The sequence below is a fragment of the Sinocyclocheilus anshuiensis genome, unplaced genomic scaffold, assembly GCF_001515605.1.
Source record: "Sinocyclocheilus anshuiensis isolate Anshui unplaced genomic scaffold, SAMN03320099.WGS_v1.1 scaffold1170, whole genome shotgun sequence".
Lineage (NCBI taxonomy): Eukaryota > Metazoa > Chordata > Actinopteri > Cypriniformes > Cyprinidae > Sinocyclocheilus > Sinocyclocheilus anshuiensis.
Window position 1 is genome coordinate 2,553,810 of NW_015538055.1, and position 21,081 is coordinate 2,574,890.

The 21,081-nt window shown below is 36.3% G+C and overlaps 1 protein-coding gene across 3 annotated transcripts in view; it reads right to left on the minus strand.

Moving 5' to 3' along the window:
* Window positions 1-4,056, minus strand: part of stard13b (StAR related lipid transfer domain containing 13b) — a 96,968-nt gene extending 92,912 nt beyond the window's left edge. Inside the window, exon 1 of one of the 3 annotated variants that reach the window (XM_016479158.1) lies at window positions 3,773-4,056. The gene's annotated coding sequence lies outside the window, so the exon portion shown is untranslated. Of the gene's footprint in view, window positions 1-2,360; window positions 2,378-3,772 lie in introns of those variants that run through there. The other 2 variants (XM_016479169.1, XM_016479163.1) reach the window with 2 other exon arrangements.
* Window positions 4,057-21,081: the final 17,025 nt, after the last annotated feature.

Sequence of the window (21,081 nt, forward strand, 5' to 3'; positions counted from 1 at the left end):
GACCGATGAGCTTTGTAAAAATCGACGCGTTTCAGAAAGGCGGGGCATAGAGGAGAAACAATAATGTACAGTATGTTGAAAATAATGTGTTTTTTGAACTTTAAACAGCATAAACACATTTCATTACCCCGAATACACAAAATAATGTTCTTTTTAGCAACATCATATGACCCCTTTAAGGTGTCTAGTATTAATATATGAATTCACATATATTCAGTTTTGTTGAGTGTGGTCATAGAATGAGTAAACATATTGATGGTCACAATAGTGACCGGTGGGATAACAGTAAACTTAGGTTTACAATATAAATCCAATTGTAGTTGCTTGTGAAAATTACACTAAAATGTTGCAATGACAAAATATTGCACTAAATTAAAAATTCACATAAAAAATTTACAATATTAATGTTGTAATACTGGTAGTACTAATATAAAAATTTGATGTTATATTTTACAAAAAAAGTAACAATTTTGAAAAGCGCTGATGGTTGAATTTCTTTGTTTTTTATCACAGTGTTCCTCTCAGTGTTGCATAAGGTTTTTTTATGCATAATAATAACCCTAGAATGTGATCAAACTGTTTAAAATAACTGGGCTAAGATATATAAACTTGACTGCAGAAATATGTTAATTCAGTACTCACCTTATCCCACCGGTCACAATTGTGACCGACCATAAAACACAATTTTTCACACTTTTCCAAAAAAATGTCAAAAAAATTATTATTGGTTATTTCAAAGGGTTACTAACGACACATCATTTGGATATTTTCATGTCTGGGAAAAATGTGTGATTAAACGGGTTAAGTGTATAGTCTTGAAAAGAGACTCATCAGTTGTTTTTGTTGTTGTTGTTTTTTTACTGATATTCAAACTTGTAACCAATAAATGGTACCATTTGGTATGTCTCTAAAAAAGCATCCCACTGCTCAGACATTCATTCTTGATTAATAATTGGCTAAAACAAATATGACATTAATTTTTTTGTGACCATTTAGAACTCAAAACAACTTTTATAATATTATAAAAAATGAGAAAAAACACACACACAAAATACAACAAAATACACACTTTTGTTTCGCTATCTTAGTGTGGACATTGCATAGACTTCCACTGATTTTCTATCAGGTTAATGGCATTTTCTATCACCAACCCTAAACTTACTGATCACAGAAACATGTGCAGGACACTAGATTTAAATAAAAACACATCTTGGCTGATTTAAATGCCTTTTTAACTAGTGAGGACCATTAAAATGTCCTCACTAGTGGGTTGTCAGTATTTCACAATATAAGTGAGGACATTTGGTCCTCACAAGTACAGACAAAACAAGTACAAATATGTATTAGCAGTATTACTTAATATTGATCTCTAAGTTTCTCTTAAAGTGTCTTGTAATGGTTAACTAAATTAAAAAAAAAAACATTTCACTGACTGATACACTTATCTTCACAAAGAGTTTCTTTTCATGAACCCTCCAGTATGGAACTTTGCAAGTGGTCATCAACAAATGGAAATACTGAATATTCCCGTGCACTCCCAAGCATGCATAGAAAATCAGAGCTGTATCTGTGGTGTTAAATGTGAGAAGGGGGCCAGCTAGCAACCCTGACTGTGGCCTTCACTCATTTAACACGTTGCCTTGTGCTTCACTCTCATTCTATATCTCACACACACTCACAAAAACATGGTCCAATTTCATCAAGAGAAAGGAAAACATGCACCTGCCCTTAACAAAACCTCAGGGCTTTAACCTTTAAAAGCAGATAAGAAGAGTGACCAAACACCGGACAAGGTCAGTGACTCACAGCCACCTAGCTCTGATTTCCCATGTGCCTGTGACACACATGCAAACATGCTTATCAAAATCACACACAATATATAACACAGATTATGAAATATGTGACATGTCAGATATTACAATGCACAAACAATTTGTATAATGGTAGTTCACATTAAATACTTGGATATGCTGTATTTCACTTACAACTACTTTAAACAGCATTTTGCTGGTTATTTTATAATTATGCATTGTGCATTTTTTAATGGAACTCACACAGAGAGATTACATGCAATATTTATACTTTTAAAAATCAATTTGTCAAACCATAAGACAATTTAAGATGATCTAATCAAAAGACAAAAAAGTGATTAAAACGGTGACAATTCTGGTGACCAGTTACTGATTTAACAGTGTAAACTATTTTCAGTATCCTTTTAAATATTATAATCTGTCACTTAGTATGACAGGATTCATATTTGGATGCTGCATATTTGGAAGTTACTACCCAAAAAAAAGAAAACGTTGTCTCTCATGAGAAAGTGTTGCAAGTGTAACCCTGATTAGATCTAGTCCTCTTACCTCCGTTCCTTTTGCCCGTTTTTCTCTAACGCCACAGTAAAAGGAGGCCTCCTCATTCCCAGCTGTATAAAAGACTTGATCCAAACAGCCAAAGAGGATTCTGCACTGTGAATGTCACTCAAGAGTTCTACAAGTTTCTCGTTGAGCGCAAAGTGTTGCAATACATGAAAAGGGGCAAGCAGTGTTTTCTTTTCACTTTACACACTGTGAGTGACTGTTAACGCTGCCATTCCCATTCATTTTACAGAGATCGTTATTTTTGCATTACACAGTGTACATTTCACCACAACTGTAATGGTCCTGTAAAAACGTACACAGAGTTACTGACACGTGTAAGTTGAAATAATTATCCTGTGACTCCTGCCATATGTTCCTGATATTTGATATGCATCATTCAGAGTCGCATTTTTGAACGCACATCAAAAGTGGGCCTTATTTATTTTTGTATTTATTTCTTTTTATATCAACATTTAGACTTTAATGTTAAAAATTTACAAGATTGTATCAGGGAAACTTTATATTGTATATATTAGTTCCGGGTCACCATTTTTCTTTTAGTATTTTTATTCACTTTTTTACTTTCATTGGTTCATTTTAAATGGCCCAGCAATACAACAATTGCATAAAAATGTGAGCTATAGCATTGCAATTGCAAGAAATAAAGTGAAATGAAATCAATCAAATGAAATAAAGATGCAGTTAAAAGAAAGAGTCACAATTGTGAAATTTAACAATCAACTTGCATTATATAAATTCACAAGAGGAGATATAAAGTGGCATTTATGAGAAATAAGGATGCAATTAAAAGAAAGTCACAACTGCAACATTTAACAGTTTGCAAGATATAAATTTACATGAAGTGGCAATTATCAGAAATAAAGATGCAATTAAAAGTGTGAAAATTGCAAAATATAACTGTCAAATGGCAAGACATAATTCACACTGGGAGATATAAAGTGGCAGTTATGGGAAATAAAGAAGTAATTGCTTATTTTTATTAACAGGTTTCTGTTATGTAGTCTTTCCTTGGATAGGTCAAACTGCATGCATAAATAATTATAAAACGACTAACAAAATGCTATTTAAAATAGTTTTAGATGCAGTAAATGCAGAATGTCACACCACAGAACATATGAACTACCCGTCCAAAGATGTTGAAAGCATATGTAACATTTGCCAGCGAGTCCTGACATTTCACTTTCACATTTATCAGCACATTAAACTTTAAATGTATTCATCTGGCAGACACTTTCATCCAAAGTGACTTCAAGCTATGTATTTTTTCAGTATTCTCTGTCATGAACTTCAGTCATCCACCTGCACTTAAGAGCCTCCAGCAGGTCAGCACTGAAGCTGACGTCTCTGCCCTACAGACCGACTTCTGCATATTAAAACAATGAGGGCCATCTCACCTTAGAGTTCTTCAGAATGTGCTGGGAACTCCAACCGCTATCATGGTCATGATGAGGAGCGTGCTAAGTGTCTAAGGTCCCATTAAATCTAAGAGTGGACGCGATCAGCCTTTGTGAGCGTCTCTTTCGCCTCTTCTCCTTGGATATTCAAGGCAACTCCTCCGCAGAGGGAGAGGTGCTGTCATCACAAATTCCCCAAAATCCCCACAGGCAACGGGAAGCCTCAGCATGCAGTGACTAAGTTATTCAGAGTAAGAGTGGAAGGGGAGGAAGAATGTATAGTTGTTAGAATGATGGTTTGGAGGAGGAGTTACGGATAAGGGGAAAGGGTGAGAGAGAGAGAGAGAGATACTGTTGTGTAAACAAGGCCTGCATACATCATATTTGGATGTAAATGGACTGGCTTTAATTGTGAAGGAGAACAGATCCATGCCTCATTGTATAGCTCTGCCCCCCAGTTCAACGGGCTGGATGCATTCCAGGTTACGCCACCGTCAAACCCACAGAAAGCCATACGGATACTTTCAAAACAAAAGGAATGGATGGAACAGGAAAGAAAAGGAGATATTTTACTTTACCATGGCTTTTGCCTTTGGGAGAACTGTCCGGATCACCCAGGAAGTTCTGCGGCTGTGTCCAAATCCTAGAGGACAAGTCAATGACTTATCAGACAGCGTTTTTGTATGAAGGTACTTGGTTTCTAGGGAACCATAGCATCACATCTAATGATATGGAACAAAATTCAAGAGCACTTTAGAGATAACCAAGCAAATATTTAATGGCCACAATTCTTATTTCTTGGTAGAAATGGAATCCTACAATGAAAAAAAAAAAAAACTTCTAAAACTTACATTTATTTTTAAAAAAAAAAGTAAAAAAATAGGTCAACAGGGATTTTAAAAGTCTAATAATATTTTTAAAAATTACATTCATAAAAATAATTATTTTAAAAGTCAGTTTAAAATGTATACAGAATTAAGTCAAAATCATTTATAAAAATACTTCTAAAACAATCAAAATTTAAGCATTTAATAAAAAGATTGCTTCTTATAAAACTTTGGATTCAGACATGCTCTGAATTCTCCATAGATTGGATTCTCCATGTTTCTGACACATGCACCTTACCTCTGATGTTTACATTTATCTGTTAAGGTACCTTATATAAAAACTCCAGTACTGATGTTCTCTTGTCCTAAATTACCCCTGCATTTCCTGTGTTTGAGAAGCATCCATCAACTTGCTTGTTCACCACTGTCCTCGTTCACCCTAGAGGAAGCGACGGTCACAAATCAACACAGACTCCTGCTGACCCCATCTAGAGAGAGGAAAGAGGAGGGAGAAAGCGAAGGATCCCCTTCATTCACAAAACACTCTTCCATTCTGCCTGCAGCCACTATCAACAATGCTTTCACATTACTCAAATACGGCACTCATTTTACATTGGTCCAAAAATAAAAGCCTCATTAGCAATTTAATGTTTTTGATGTAAAAAAATAATAAATACATAAATAAATATATAAATAAATAAATAAAATCATGAAATAACTTTGAAACTTGCAACTCTCAGACTCAGTCACTTGTATGTCGCCCAAGTACCATATTGTTACTTTATACACCTGAAGAAATCCCAAACCTTTAAAGAAGTGTTTACACCACACTAAAACATGTCATATATTAACATTTTCTGAAGACAAAAAAAATGTGAATGATTTTCAAATATTTATAACACTTGCCACCACACTGATTACAGTGTTTTGAGTGTCTTTTACCATCTTTTACCATACGTTACAGTTACCAGGGTATTAGGTGGTTGCATACTAGCCCAAGTAAAAAGAGACCACTTTCTATGATATTCTGATATGGTTACAGAAATGGTTAGAAACTGTACAATTTAACATATCATACATGTTCGTACACTGAAAAATAAAATTGGTGTAGAAATTTTTTTTTACACAGAAATTCCTAGTAAATTTTGAAATAAATTACAAACAAAGAAACAGCATATAACACATCAAATTAAACGTAATTTGAAGTACAAAGACAAAGTATTTTCTTGTAAAGGCATTCCAATAATCTTTGTTTTATTTAAAAGCTTGAATCCTTTTTAGAGTGAGTGACCAACCAAAGTTTAATACTTTGGGATTAGGGGTTTGTTTAAGCTAAAAGCAGAAAGGATAAGCCACAATATCGCTCTTTATCCAAAGCATAATTTGATTCTAAAAGCAAAATATCCATTATTTTAGCGCATTTACGTCAAATGGACATGTTTTCTTTTTAAAATCCTCATTTGATATTATTAGGCATGGTAATAACCCTCATAATTCATTACCAACAAAATAAATCAAATAAAGAAACACTGATCAGCAGCCAAAGCAGGCTCAGCATTGCCATGGGCGCTGCCAAAGTTGACTCTTAGACTCCATAATCTTCAAAGGCACTCGAGCAAGAAAAAAGCAAGACCTTCTCAGAAAGAGAGGGCTGTCACCACCAGTCTGTCCTACATGGGGATCACCACAAGGGCAGCAGATGAAAAGCAGCAGCAGGCTGAGCGATTGGCAGGACTGTGTGAATGGATGTCTTTATTTGCAGCGGTGGAGCCCTGGAGGTGTGGTGACCCTTCTTCGCACTGTGGGGGTCCGGCTTAAACACAGCTGGATCTTCATGTAGCTCAGCCAAAGAGGCTCTCTTCTGATCTCTTTCCTCCAGCGCTGAAAAGCAGCCCTGTTTCTTGGATTCTCTATACGTTAGATTTGTGGTGCGTCCTTACTGAGAAGACAAGGAGCTTTCTCTCCAGTAGAAGTGCAATAACGCACATCAACTGAATGCCACAGAGTTGTGCTTCTGCAGTCCTCCTCTCACGGAGAAGATCAATCATTAAATGACCTGTTCAGCTTTCTGAACGTCCAAAGATCCTAACTTAAAATGCTGCTCATGTCCAGTTATGTCAGTTATTTCTGACACAGATTGAAAGATTTTAAATCAGATCAGAGAACTCGCATATTGAGTGATCATGTCATATTTATGCTTTCAAAAATGAATTTGTCAAACCATAAGACCAACTGACCAAAACAATATTAGATTTGTTGGAGTCATTTTGACCAATTCATTAAAGGAACAGTTCACTAAAAAATGAAAATTGTCTAAAAAAAGATATACTGACTCTTGGACCATGCGAGATGTAGATGAGTTTGTTCTTCATTGGAACAGATTTGGAGAAATGTTGTATTACATCACTTGCTCACCAATGGATTCTCTGCAGTGAATGGGTGCCGTGAGAGTGAACAAGTGATGTAATGCTAAATTACTTCAAATCTGTTCAGATGAAGAAACAAACTCATCTACATCTTGGACGGTCTGAAGGTGAGTAAATTTTCAGCAAATGTTAATTTTTGGGTGAACCATTCCTTTAAAAAGAACTGGCTCATAAGAGTCATTTACTGTCAGAAAATGCATTAGCTGGGTTTCAATTAATGTATTTTGATGTGAATTTTGGGATATTGCATAAGAATTCTTGAAGTAATCACCAAGCTGCAAATAAAATCTCCAAAGTGTGCATAAAAAACATGTGTGCTCACTTGAGGAAGAGCCATTTTTAATTCAGTAAGATGAGATGTGTATAAACTAAGATGGAAACACATTTACTGTATTGCGTCATTTCTTTCGTGAATCGGGTGCTAGAACACTTGCTTTAACAAGCGACACAATTCATTCTTACTGAATTCCCCCGAGCGTTCTGTCTGCAGAAAAATGCAGGCATTGAAGAACTGTAAACAGAGCCAAATGTAACAAAAACCTTTTGGTTCTAGTATTTTTATTTTTTTTAAATGAAGCTCTAGAAGAGAATTATTCCTCATACTGTCTTATCTATGCCTGTCGACCATATAGACACATCCACCATGATCCATTTGCCAACCCCCACAATCTGCCATAAAATATGACAGCACCTCAAGCAGGATGCATCTCGTTAAATCTAAAAATATTTACATACCTCCAAACAGCACAGATCGGACCTGTTCCTTTTCGCAAAGTACATCTCAGTCGTCTTAGTAGTGATTTCTATGCATGAGTATAAACAAGATAGAGGGTAATTTGAAAAACAAATGCCCATCAAAAGGTTACATTGCATTTTAATATGCATAAAAAATCCAAATGTATATGTCAGAGTGCTAATAATAATAATAATACAGTTCAATCACAACAAGCCAGAGCAGGAGACTTTAACTCGAAAAACGTCAAAGCATTTTCTTAGCAGCATTCCACAGATTAATGTGGAAATGGTGCTATTGTGTTATTATTTACTCTTTTACAAGCGAAGATTATGAAGCTTCAGCCAACTAGTGTTAACAGAGAGACAGAGGCAGGCATGTCTGAATATAGTGGGTGACACTGGAGCGTCAAAAGTCATAGGTGAAGAAAGGGACAATCTGGCAATACTCCAACAGCAGGCTTTTACAATACTCCAACATCAATTATTAAGAAAACAGCTGAGAGATTGGAAAATAACAGCGAATGTTTTGCGCAATATTTTCATGCTCAAATGGCATTTAACCTCCAGCACTTCCAACCAGCCTCATCCCACACTAAACCCTCAGATTCAGACACTTATGTAACATTAATCTGCCTCTAAAAAAAGCACAAAAGATGAATAAAAAACACCCCAGCAACACAACTTGTTAAAACATTCCAGCAATGCCTTTATCTTTGACTCAATATCCCCATTTCATTTCAATTCTCGAACAGATTCCCGACATTCCAGAAAGCATAGGCAGGTGTTCTGCATTATCTCCTCAGCTCGCACTCCGCTTCTGTCTGCGTCCTAAGACACTCGACCCATCCTTATAAATCTAACTTAATGCCCTCAGTGGCAACTAACTCATCGGCCTTTGGTTTCGCATTAGCTAAGGCTGTCAGACTCAAGAAGAGGCAATGGATCAAAGTTCTCACTTTGTTCTCCAAGCAGTTGCTTCTAAAACAAATAGTTAAGGGTTGTTGTACATGACTTAGGTACCAGAAAAGGTGCTGTGATGCCGTCTATTTGCTGCTGAACACATAAGAGCATGCAGGAAGGATTTTAAAGCTGTTTATGATTCCAAAACTGAAGATCAAGATATCACTGCAACAAGAGGAAATCACTGCGCCCTTTCAGGCCTCTTTAGAGAACCACTACTTGGAATAGGTACATTGCAAATCATATTGTACTGGGTATATTTGCCTTGTTTTCCAGCAAAACTTTCTAAACATTAAAAAATGGCAAAAAAAAAAAAAAAAACATTTGATGAAAAAAATTTAATGAATTTTCAGGACATTTTCAGAGAAGGTATTTTTAATTATTATTTATTATTATTATTATTTTACATTTGCTAAATTTAGTGGTTAGTGTTTAAAACATTAAACACAAATACCCCAAAATTCAATAAGTCAAGATACTTTCTTTAAAAATAAGTATTATTTCTCAGGTAAAACATTATTAGTTTTTATTCAATAACAAACCAAATAATTATGAATGGGATTTATTATAATGAATGTTGACTCTTTTGCTAAAAAAAAGTCATTTGTCTTTCTGAATTTGTATTATTATTATTTTATTTATTTATTTATTTTGTTGTTGTTGTTGTTGTTGATTTTCAACCAGCTTTGTTAGTATGAGTAGTATAGTTGGTAGTATAAGTAAATGAACAAAGTTTATTATTTTTCTGTGTTACCGGCACCGAGATATCCCCATTTATTTTGCAGCAAATGTCCGCCAGATTATGTAGAACACATAAAAGCTCCAGGGCTCTTGTGAAAACTATAGATCATACATCCACATTTTTATATCCCCGCTCACGGATAGGCTGATTGAGCCCAGCACATTATGAAGTTTTTCTACCTTTTTTTCGCCACAGCATTTTTACTCTAGTCATGTAGCAACGATTTAAATAAATAAATAAAAATCAAATTTCTACTGCATACACAGCCAACTTTTATTAAAACCCCATCATCAACGGTAAATTACCCCTTTAAAAGAGAGATGGGGAAAAAAGTGGGGGAAATGAAAGAAAAGAAACCGAATTTGTGAGAAGCCTGTTATGAAGAAAGTACATCAGTGGAGTAAGATCTGATACATATGGCATCACAGACGTCCCGTCAGGAGATTGTGTTGACTGATCAACCTCATGTCTTTAACTGGCATCTCTCAGTTTGAGTCCATCTGCTCAGCGAACCCAAAGTGTTCCCTGACGAGCAACGTTGATGAATTATCAGTATTACAAGCATTTGTTGCTGCCTTGGAAAAAGATTAGTTCACTTCAAGAAGCTAGTAATAACACTAATGCTAATAAGCGTTCAATAAGCATACCAGTTTGCTGATCTTACAAAGCTCCATTGTGTGTCTATCAGTAGATTTTCCTTTAAGCAGTATTTCTGCATGACACATTTATGCAAAAACATTTTTGAAATATCTCAGGTCTTAAATACATGGTTGGGGTTTACATTTACATTCCATCAAATCTCCAGCGTCCCATATTTTAAAAATTTCGCAAATATTTTAGGCCATGTGGCAATAGATGACAACATTCCACAGATTTATGAATAACTAGAGTGTCATTGCTCCGGCTGTGCAGCGGACTCACTCCTATTTTCATGACAACATGATTGGTTGGTAACTTCCCAAGGGGATTATAAGAAACCTCAGTGTTGATATTTTCCCTCATTTGTGCTTTTGGGGTTTATAGATTTCCAGATTCATTGCAAAACCAATAGCAGGGAACTGCCGGGGGCCTCTAGATGCCCCTCTGGCACCAGCTGAAAACACTCAGGTTTAAACTGAGCAACAGGAAAATGCTTTGGAATAAAAGGACTAAAACAGCAAACGATGCAGGAATAGATCAGACCACTAGTACTTTTATGACTTTGAGTCAGCGACACGAGTCAAGAAGACAGTGCCGCCAAAAAAAAATGTAAATAAAATCAGCAATACATTCTTTAAAATAACAGTTCCAATTGGGTGATTTTGCAGCAATGCCTTAGAAGAACCATTTTTGGTTCCCCAAAGAAACTTTCAGTCAACAGTTCTTAAAAGAGCCATATTTTCTTAGTGCAAAGAATGTTTTGAAAAATTAAAGAACCTTTTTTCACTATAAAGAATCTTTTGTAGAATGGAACGATTCCATGGATGTAAAAGGTTCTTCATGGAACAATCAATGCCAAAACCTTTATTTTTAACAGTGTCTAATGAAAAATTAAATAAAAAAATATCTACATTTCTGTCCAATGGATAAAATTTGCAACCATTATCAGAGCTTTGCTTTTCACAAGCTTGTTTTGTTCTCAAAGGGTCCTAAAGTGTCGTGTGATTTTGACATTCACATTGCTGTAATTGGCTGATTATCCTGTCAACACAATAACAGCCATCTATCATGTTCATAAATGTTCTGCAGAAATGGATGGAAAAACAATGTTACGTTCAAACTGAAATCCACTTGAAATGATATGTGAGCAAGCTGTTTTTATAGTGAGCACTGTGACCTTTATACCTACAATGTTTACCAAGGATTTGCTGATTAATGGTCCAAAAAGAAAGGTGACTGACAGATAAATACACATAAAAATGAACAAATTCCATAAATGAACAGATAAATGAATAAATGAACAGATAATACATGAATGAATAAATGATCGAATGCATAAATTAATGAGTAGCTGAATGAATGAATGATTAAAAAGTGCTTATTTTTGACAATGTATAAAAAGGTATAAACTTGATAACTTGTCTTGTCAACTAATAAATAGCATTGTTATAGCAATAAAAAGTGTTGGTTGCTTGTTAAATGGTATCTCCTTTAACTGGGAAACCACATAAACCTCAAATTGAACGTGAACTTGGCGACTGAAAAGCCCCAAACAAACAGAGCAAACTGTACCTCTTAATTCCAGACGTGCACCACATGACGCTGCTTTAAACATGTTTGTTTGTTTTTTTTTTACACAGCAGACTTTTATGAGCAGATGACTGTGTGTGATGATGGACGTTCAAGTACTGACACTGATTATCAACACAAGAGTCGTGACAGCAGAAACCCTGTTATTTTCAGCAGTGTCTCCCTGTGATTATCAGCTAGATATGGCGTGCGGAGCGGTTCCGTGTGTTTATGTGACCTCTGAGGTGTTCGGCAGAGAAAAACGCAGCACGTCAGGAATATTCAGTGGAATGAAGAGCAATTTAATTCACCTTACAAACACACTTCAGCCTCACCTGTCTTAACTTGTTCAGTCGATGGGCAAAATCACGGAGCAAATTCCTTCTACTGAAAGGAAGCGGCAGACGTGGGGAACATGGGCTGCGATGGCCAACAGCATCAAGCAGGTAGTTTTCTAAAAAGTAGAGCTTCATGTTATTTCATCATCACATGCAACATTCACTTTTTTATATGCACTAAAATATTCTTACATTACAATCCTCAATGACTGCGTCATCATAATAAATCTAACTCCAACTGCGAATTTCATTTCCCAGTGCAAAATAACATAAGCTAAATGAGCACAAAGGGAACATTAACTATAATGGGTTATTCACAAGCACTCACTCTTAATGTCTAGATTTACCCTGGTGATGTCTAAACTCCTTTGTTTCATAGTCTAGAAAGCATTTTTGTTTTATATAAACAGCTACAGACATACAGCAGGGTCACCAAATTTGACAAGGCAACTTTTAGAGGCTACCAAAAATCTGTTTTCCACCTCTCTTTCACACAGAATGGCTTTAATGTTCTCCGAATTCACTCTTGTGATGTCAAAATTCTTCTGTTTCATACTATAGAAAGCATTTTGTTCTAAGGTGAACAGTTACAGACATATACAATACTCACCAAATCTGACAAGGCAACGTTAAAGGTCACCGAAATCCGTTATCTCTCTTTTTTTTTTACACAGAAATGGCTTTAATATCCTCCAAATTCACTCTGACTGTGTGAATTTGAAATTCTGATTTTAGACTGATGTCTAAACTGCTCCATTTCATACTCTAGAATGCATTTTGGTTTTATATAAACAGCTACACATGCGGCAGGGTCACCAAATCTGACAAGGCAACATTATACCGAAATCTGTTACCCCCTCTATTTCACACAGAATGGCTTTAAAGTTCTCCAAATTCAATCTGGTGATGCATAAAAACCTGTTTCATATTCTAGAATGCATTTTGGTTTTACATAAAAAGCTCCAGATATACAGAGATGCTTTATAACACTCAAATAGAGAAATGTAATGTAAAAAGTAGAGCTTAGTTTAGCACGTCAGGCCTAATACATTTTTTTTTTTTTTTCACAGTTCCAGGCAAAATCATCCACACAAAATTAAGATAATCACCCTTACGAAAAATAAGTTTATTCAAGTGTGCTATTAGTATACTTCTTTTAAACTAAAAATAGGAAAGTATACTTTTAGTCTACTTTTTATGTACTTCTCAGAAATGGGCTTTATGTACTTCTCAGAAATATACTTAAAATGACATTTAAGTATACTTGACTTATACTTAGAAAAAGTCTAAATATATTTGAGCTATACTTGTGTTCCTAGAATTCGTGTTTTCATTGTTATACTGTAGGGGGCGCTAGTACACATCTTCTGTACAGAATTTCCAAAAAACACAAGTGAAGAAGAAACCGAAACACATGTAATCTAACACGATCATCAGACATAAAACAGCATCAAAACTGTGTAACGTTATGGAATAAAATGTCGACCAATGAAGAGGTAATAATGACTGTCAAGCTGAAGTATACTACTTTCTGGTAAGGGCAGTTCAGAACTTAGTTGTCAAACTGGTTTCAACCAAGTGGCCTGGGTTTGGCTAGATAGCATGGTCCTGTTAGCCCTTGGTGTACCAGTAACTACATAACATGGTTTCTCCATTGACGGTCATTCAAACTTAGCTGTGTATCTGACAAAATTAATTTTTTTGCACATAACATACAATATATCTTGCAAATATTGCATTAATCAATGTTTTAGCAATACCTGTTTTTGGAGGGCTGTGAAAGGCGTTAAATTGACCTTTCCTCCATTTTGGCTTAAAATGTTCTATTCAACCAAGCAACTGCCATTGACATAAATGGAAAGCTTCCTCTAGGTATTACAGACCTCCTTGGTTTCAACTGAAATGCGACTTCAGAGATCACCAACTGCTGCCTGGAAACACAAGGTTATCTTTATATTAGCGATGAACCAATGCGTTCCATCCATTCTTATAACCACAGACGTCAGCCTGGACAGGAAATTCAAGACATTCATGTTAGCCACTGAGTCATGTTGGCAATACATGCACAGAGCCGGATCTCTCATTCTTAATGACTCAATAACAGTAGCACGGGAGGTCATAGAAGGTGTCTGATTAGACAAGCAGCTGATAACTTCAGCTTCTGCTGGGTTCACAAAGGCCAAGCTTGTTTCAACAGGGACCCAGGCACATGCAGCTCACAGCTGTGAACACTTGTAACACGCTTTTCAGCCCATGATGAATATTCATTAAAGCATTGAGTGGTTGGCCGCTGATCAGCTGAGTCACATTTAAGTATCCAGTGATGCCCAGCTAAAGACATCTGAATGAAGAGTATGTATGAGTCAATTGAGTTTGCTCTGAAAATTATAACTATGTTGTAGATTTAATTTCCAAGGCTAATTACTTACAAATTCATCAGTTTCTGTGCCAAGCTTCAGTATGTGCGGCAACTGTGATTCTACAATCAAAAGATCCATCAATCAATTAATTCAACAGGAAACATTCCTTTCAGGTGCATCAGAAAACATAAGCGAGTAGCACTCTGTTGTGTTTAACGCCGATAAAAACCCTGATATGGGTAATGGCATAAAAACATGAAATCAAAGGTCACTGTTTCTACCTCATGTAGACATTGAGATAAATAAACCTGTTTTATGTTAGGTTAAAATAGCACAAGGTGACTTTCAAGGCTTTGTGGGACGTGTTGTAGATACTGCTGATTTTAATCACCAGTTCTGAAAAAGAGGGCACATAAATAAAGGTATACACACTAGCAATTCAATGATCTAAAAATATATTCAAACATTATTCAAGAGAGCACCAATTTGCATCTAGTTTGTCAAACTCTTTAAAGGAATAGTTCTGTGAAAAAAAAAAGTCTTATGTTGTTTCAAACCTGTATGGCTTACTTTATTCTGCAGAACACAAAAGGAAACGTTTCACTATTTCACTATTTATTTTTGGCCATGAATTAAAATAAGAAATTAATTATTACAATTCTTATTAATTATTAAAGTAATTATTTCATGATCAAATTACTCTTATAAATCAGCTCTTTTGAAAGAAGTAAAAAAGATTCACAAAAAACGTCAATGAATTGTTCATAGCAGATTTCGCAACTAACTCCCTCACTAAACTCGAATAATGTTTTGGTTTATTTTTGTTTAAATAAACGGTATTCTTATTATATATTATGCTATTATATATATATATATATATATATATGATACAAATCATTTTTGGGAGTAAAACAAGTTGGGTAACCAATAATCAACATGATATTTTACTTTTTGTTTTTGCAAAACATATTTGAATTTTAAGGAATACAGAAAAGAAGAGCATGTTCATTCTTTAAAAATTCTTGAAACAACATGAGGATGAGTAATTAATCACAGACTTTTTAGTTTTGGGTGAACTCTTCCTTTAATGCACATCTCGTCCCACTTCCTTTATCATGTCACTGCGAATGTTTCCAAATAGAAACATCTTTTAAAAAAAAACTAATCAGGCCAACAAAACAGCAGTGCATAAACGCTCAGTCAGATTTATTGGTTCTGCCTGACCGTCTAAGAGGCCATAGAAAGGCCTGGTGGGGGAGGCATTGAGATGCAGTCTGTGTGAGACTGAGGCGGATCTGCCAGTCAATGAGTGCCAGGAGCGCAGTTGTACCAGCACCTGTCTGTTCTATTGTTCCATCCACCAAACCAGCCACACTCATCCGCACCAACTGAACAAGACAGCTGCCTCTCTCTCATGTGTATCAAAGCAACGGCATGACTCAGCACTCCTAATGAGCGAACCGTTTGAAACCAAACACACATAAAATAAGATGCTAGCTGAGAATAAAAGAAATAAAGAGGTCTCTTGTTGATGTGATTTGCAATAAGGTGGCAAATCGATTGTATCATGCAGAGTTTCATTATGAGGCTAGTTCTCTGCGATTAACTGGAGCATGGGAAGGTGAACGTGGTCATTGAATTTGCAGTTTCATTTGCTGTGTTTTAATGAGAGGAGCAACTTCTCCACCTGAGACCACATCTCAGTGCATTTCATGCTTCAGAGGGTTCACTTACAGCACAAACAGTTTTTATCTTGTAGCGCACACATACGTGCAGGCATGATCAATTTCTTGGCACTTCTTCTCGCACTTATTATCAGACAGCCTGTCTCACTGAGGGTACGTTTAAACAACAGCAATGTACTAAAATTTGCACTTTTGAAAAGTTTTGTGTACAGATGACAACATTGTCAAAATGTTCCCCACTCACATGGATCTGCGGAGACGGCTAAATGTATGCCTATTATGTATGCCGGCCAGGTGTCGGTGATGTCACTATATGCCTGATCACATGACGTCACCATTTTCTCAAAATTGCATTTTTGGTAGTTACACGGAGACAATAATGTACTGTTTTCAAAAACTTCCATTTTAAAACCCATTTTCAAAAGTCTGCATTTTCAGGCCCCCAAAAAGCCATAGTCGTGTAAATCAGGGGTGTCAAACTCAATTCCTGGAGGGCCGGAGCCCTGCAGAGTTTTGTTCCAACCCAGCTTCAACACACATACCATGTAGCTTTCAAATAAGCCTGAAAGACTTGATTAGTTGGATCAGGTGCGTTTAATTATGGTTGAATCTAAACTATGCAGGGCTCCGGCCCTCCAGGAATTGAGTTTGACACCCCTGGTGTAAATGAACAGCCAAAACGCATAAAAAGTTTTCCGCTTTTAGTTGAAAAGTACACCCCCTGAATTCACAGAAACATTTTTTTAGCCTATTAAAATACAGTTATATGCCCCTAAAATTCAAGATATGAGGCAAAAAAAATGCCTCTGTATGGGTTGGGTTTTGTCTTATATTTATATTATATCATATAATTTTGCAATATCACACGAGCAAGATTTACTGAATGAATCTGCATTTTTTAACAAATCAAGTGAGCCATTCAGTGATTTTGAATTACTTGACAGCCCTAACATACATAGGGGTGTAACGGTACATGTATTCGTCCCGAACCATCACAGTTCTCTACCCCCTGCTCTGCTTCTTGCCCTTGCTTCGGCTAAACGCATAAGGGATTTGCATGCGCTCTCTGTGGACAGTGACTGTATTCGATTTGGGCCTGGGGACTGCAGTGTTACTCCAGTGGCCGGGACCGGGTCTCTTTCTACCCCCTTTAAAGCGCAGGCCATCTCTTTTCCCACTTTGTCTTCCAAGCCGTCGACCTCGTGTGATGCCAAGGCTCAGAGCGCCGTTTGCCCTGTCAGGGATTTAAGGATTTATATTGACTGTTTGGCCATCTTTCGACAGTCAGACCAGCTCTTCGTGTGCAACGGTGGCTGTACTAAGGGACGAGTGGTATCTAAGCAGAGGCTTTCTCGCTGGATAGTGGATGCTCTACCCCATGCTTGGTGTGGTCTTAGCCTTTGGTTCGGGCTGATCATCGCTGCTCTACGGCAGGATTGTATACTGTTCCCACAGCGAACGTTTCCAGTTACTGTCGTACCGGAACTACCTTTTCTGCAGTGGAAATGCACAGAACAGTTTGAGAACCGACACAGGCCGGGAACCCACACTGGGACCGTGGTTCTCTGTGCTCACGCTTAAGATGTATTATGTGTGCAGCACTCAAACCAGTGCACAAGTTCTTTCCCTTCTTGTGCTTAAATGGTTTAAAATCACATTAAAATGCAAATGTAGGAATCGTTAGGTGGAATCGAAATGCACGAGTCTTATCGAATACCCGGTTCTTGGAAATCTGGAGCCGATTTTTGACACCCAACCCTATTATTCAGTTATACAAATTCACATTAACAAAGAAAGGTGCAAGAATGAATTTAGATTTAAGATGTAAAATGTGCTAATGTGTAACAATGTGTTAACAAGTATTATAAGGAACAAAAACTGTCACTGGGACACTGAACTTCAACATGATTAAACCAGGGAAAGCGTTACATTCAAAATAAAACATTCGCCATACTCAGATTTGCCACTCCTATAACCTTTGTTCAGTAGCCTATCACTTTCTCCAGTCTAACAAAGAAAAACCTACTGTGCCAAATTATACAGCTGTTTAAACATCAACACTGCCTTCCTCAATCCATTATCACATGCTCTATAATAATAATAATAATAATTTGTTACTTACCACCCTTTACTGAAGTGACAGTTTTTTACGTCAATTTCGTCTCTTGGAAGAAATCTCTCTTCTGTTTAGTCACAAAGTGTTTAGACTGTTTTCGTTGTGTCAAAAACAGAACAACCACCCCCTTCAATCAAACAAATCCCTGATTAGTGTGAGCACACAAAGGAGGGGAAAGCCATATGGAAGATAAGAGGTCACTGGATATAAAAAGGGAATTCACTCGGGACTGCTGTGGAGCACTCCGGGAAAGTGCAGAGGGGACAGATTAATCTTATTGTCCCTGTGGATGCAGAACAGAGATGATGGTCAAATTTGAAAATTTTCACGACATACAATGTTTTGGGAGTGAGACTGTAATGTTGAAATATTTCAGATTCATGCAGAATACTAACAGAAGGAGGTCATGAGCTCATTACCACATCAAAAATTGAATAATATCAGCATTGCACTGAAAGCAGACGCATACTGAAGAGCCCTCTGGTGCATAGTAATGGATATATTATGCAAAGATGAAAACCTCAAGATCTGAACACAACTACATTATACAGAGAAACTTATCATTAATTTTCCAATTCCATTTGGTGCCTCTATTGGTACAGAAATTACATATTTTGACTTATATGTGCAACAATACAATTTTATAACATAAATATACTTAAATATTGTAATTTTTACAATATTGTAATTTTTTTCTCTCAAAAATGACCAAAGAGTTTCTATATTTTTCCTAATAGTCCCCAGCTAGGTAACTTCCAATAAGCCTATTTTCAGGCTTGGAAAATGAGCCTATTTTCAAAAATAGTGGAGTGTTCCTTTAAGGTTTTCATTTTTAGTTTATTTAATTATAATAACTCTGTTTTGGATGGCAAAGTTTTAGCAGTCACTTACTGAAGTTTATAAGTATGTCTGAATAAGAAATTTTTTATTATGTGTTTAGAATGTTTTACTCACCTAACAGTAATCATCTGATACTACAAATAAATTAAATACTGTATAAATATGTAGAAAAAAGTATTAATTGAAAAAAAAACTTTATGAACTTTAAAATTTGAATAAATAAAACTCTAGAACCACAATACAGTGTCTTTTCTCATAGATACTGTACATGAGTTGCAGGTGCGGAAACCAATCCTCTCGACTGGCAGGGAAAGACTCCAAGAATATATTCTAAGGTGCCGTGCTGAAAATGAACATTGAATTCATGATCTGTTCAATGGACAATCATTCCAGAGCATGCTTTGAGCAAACAGGGCACCGTTTCAACATGTAGCCAATACATACCATAGTGGATGTGCTGGAGGGACTGAACTGAACTGTGACAGCTCATCCTCAACACATATGAGGAGATTTCCACCCGGCTTGACTTAAGGACCTAATGTACTTAAAATTCAATTTGTCATTAGGCAGACACCTTCTTATCTAAAGGAACTACCAGCATGCTTAGAACAGGAACAAATCCCCAGAATAAAGTAAGGGTTAAGCATTTTGCTCAAGGACACAGTGGCTAAAGGTGATCGCCATAACTCTTGGCTCATGCATCGCACCTTGCGGGCTTTGAACCTACAACCTTTGGGTTAGCAGGTCAGATCTTTAACCATCAAGCTTTCACTAACCTTTTGTAGTTTTGCCTGAACTGAAACACTAAATAACATTGATGGAACACTACATCATCATCTACTCACGTCGCCCCAAACCCATTCAACTTATATTTTTCAACAGAATTGCATTTTCCTCACGCAAATACTTCAGAAATCTTGAAATACAAACGAGTCACAATAACTGTAAAAAAATGTTTTTCAAAGTTAGAAATAAATCAAAGATTATCGGGGTATGTTTTATAAGTAAATACTATTTCTACTTAAAATTTTCCCATTTATTTCAATGTCGTTTCTTTGTAATTATTAGTGAAATTTACTAGTAATTTCTGAGTGAAAACTGTTTCTACATACATTTTTTTTTACTAATTATTTTTAGGGTGCTTTTACATTGTGTTTTTGTCTGTTTCAGAGCTTGACAGCCCTTGGTCACCATTCACTTCTCATTGCATGGAAAAGAGCAGCTCGGACTTTCTACTAAACATCTCCTTTGGTGCCTCACGTAAGAAAGAATGTCATACGGGCTTGGAATGACATGAGCAGGAGTAAAAGATTTTTATTATTAAAACCGACCCTACAATAGTTCACATATTCTAATTAACTGAGTGATGCTGCATATTTACAGTAAGTGAATGAACCTGGCATTCTCTCTCATCACAGCTGCACTCATGTGTCGTTGTTGACTGCTTGTGCATTTGAAGGATCCTTTATGTAAGGTGGCATACACCATTCCGCCAGCCTGCTTCAACAGATGCACAACACAGACTGTCTGTATGATATAATGTCAGAAGTATCTGAAGAATGGTATTTGGATTTAAATCAACAGCCTTAGGCAAGGCACAGGAACATCTTGGGCCTCTTCTGTAAACATAAGGCCCCCACTCCAGAAGGAAAGCAGAGATAATGCCACATGAAGAGCTGTAAAAGGAGGATGCACATTCATTTCATTTGTGGTTAGACTGAGAATGTCAATATTCTAGGTATGATGAGAGCAGCGCATTATGGGTCACACTATTCAAACAACATTTCAGGGGAAATTACAGAATACAAGAATGAGAGACATGCTTCCTTTAGAGTGGGTGGATGACTGACATATGATGGAGAAGAGATATAGGAGATGTCTGTACAAATATGGGTTGCAGAATTATTTGAATAACATTAAATAAAATAAAGAAAAATGGGAATTACATTTAAGTATATCTAAACCAAAAACAATGTAAATATTTATAGGTCTTGATTTAGCAACTGCCCCAAATTAATTACATGAACTATATTAAACAACATTAATAATCATAAACTAAAAAATCTTGGGAA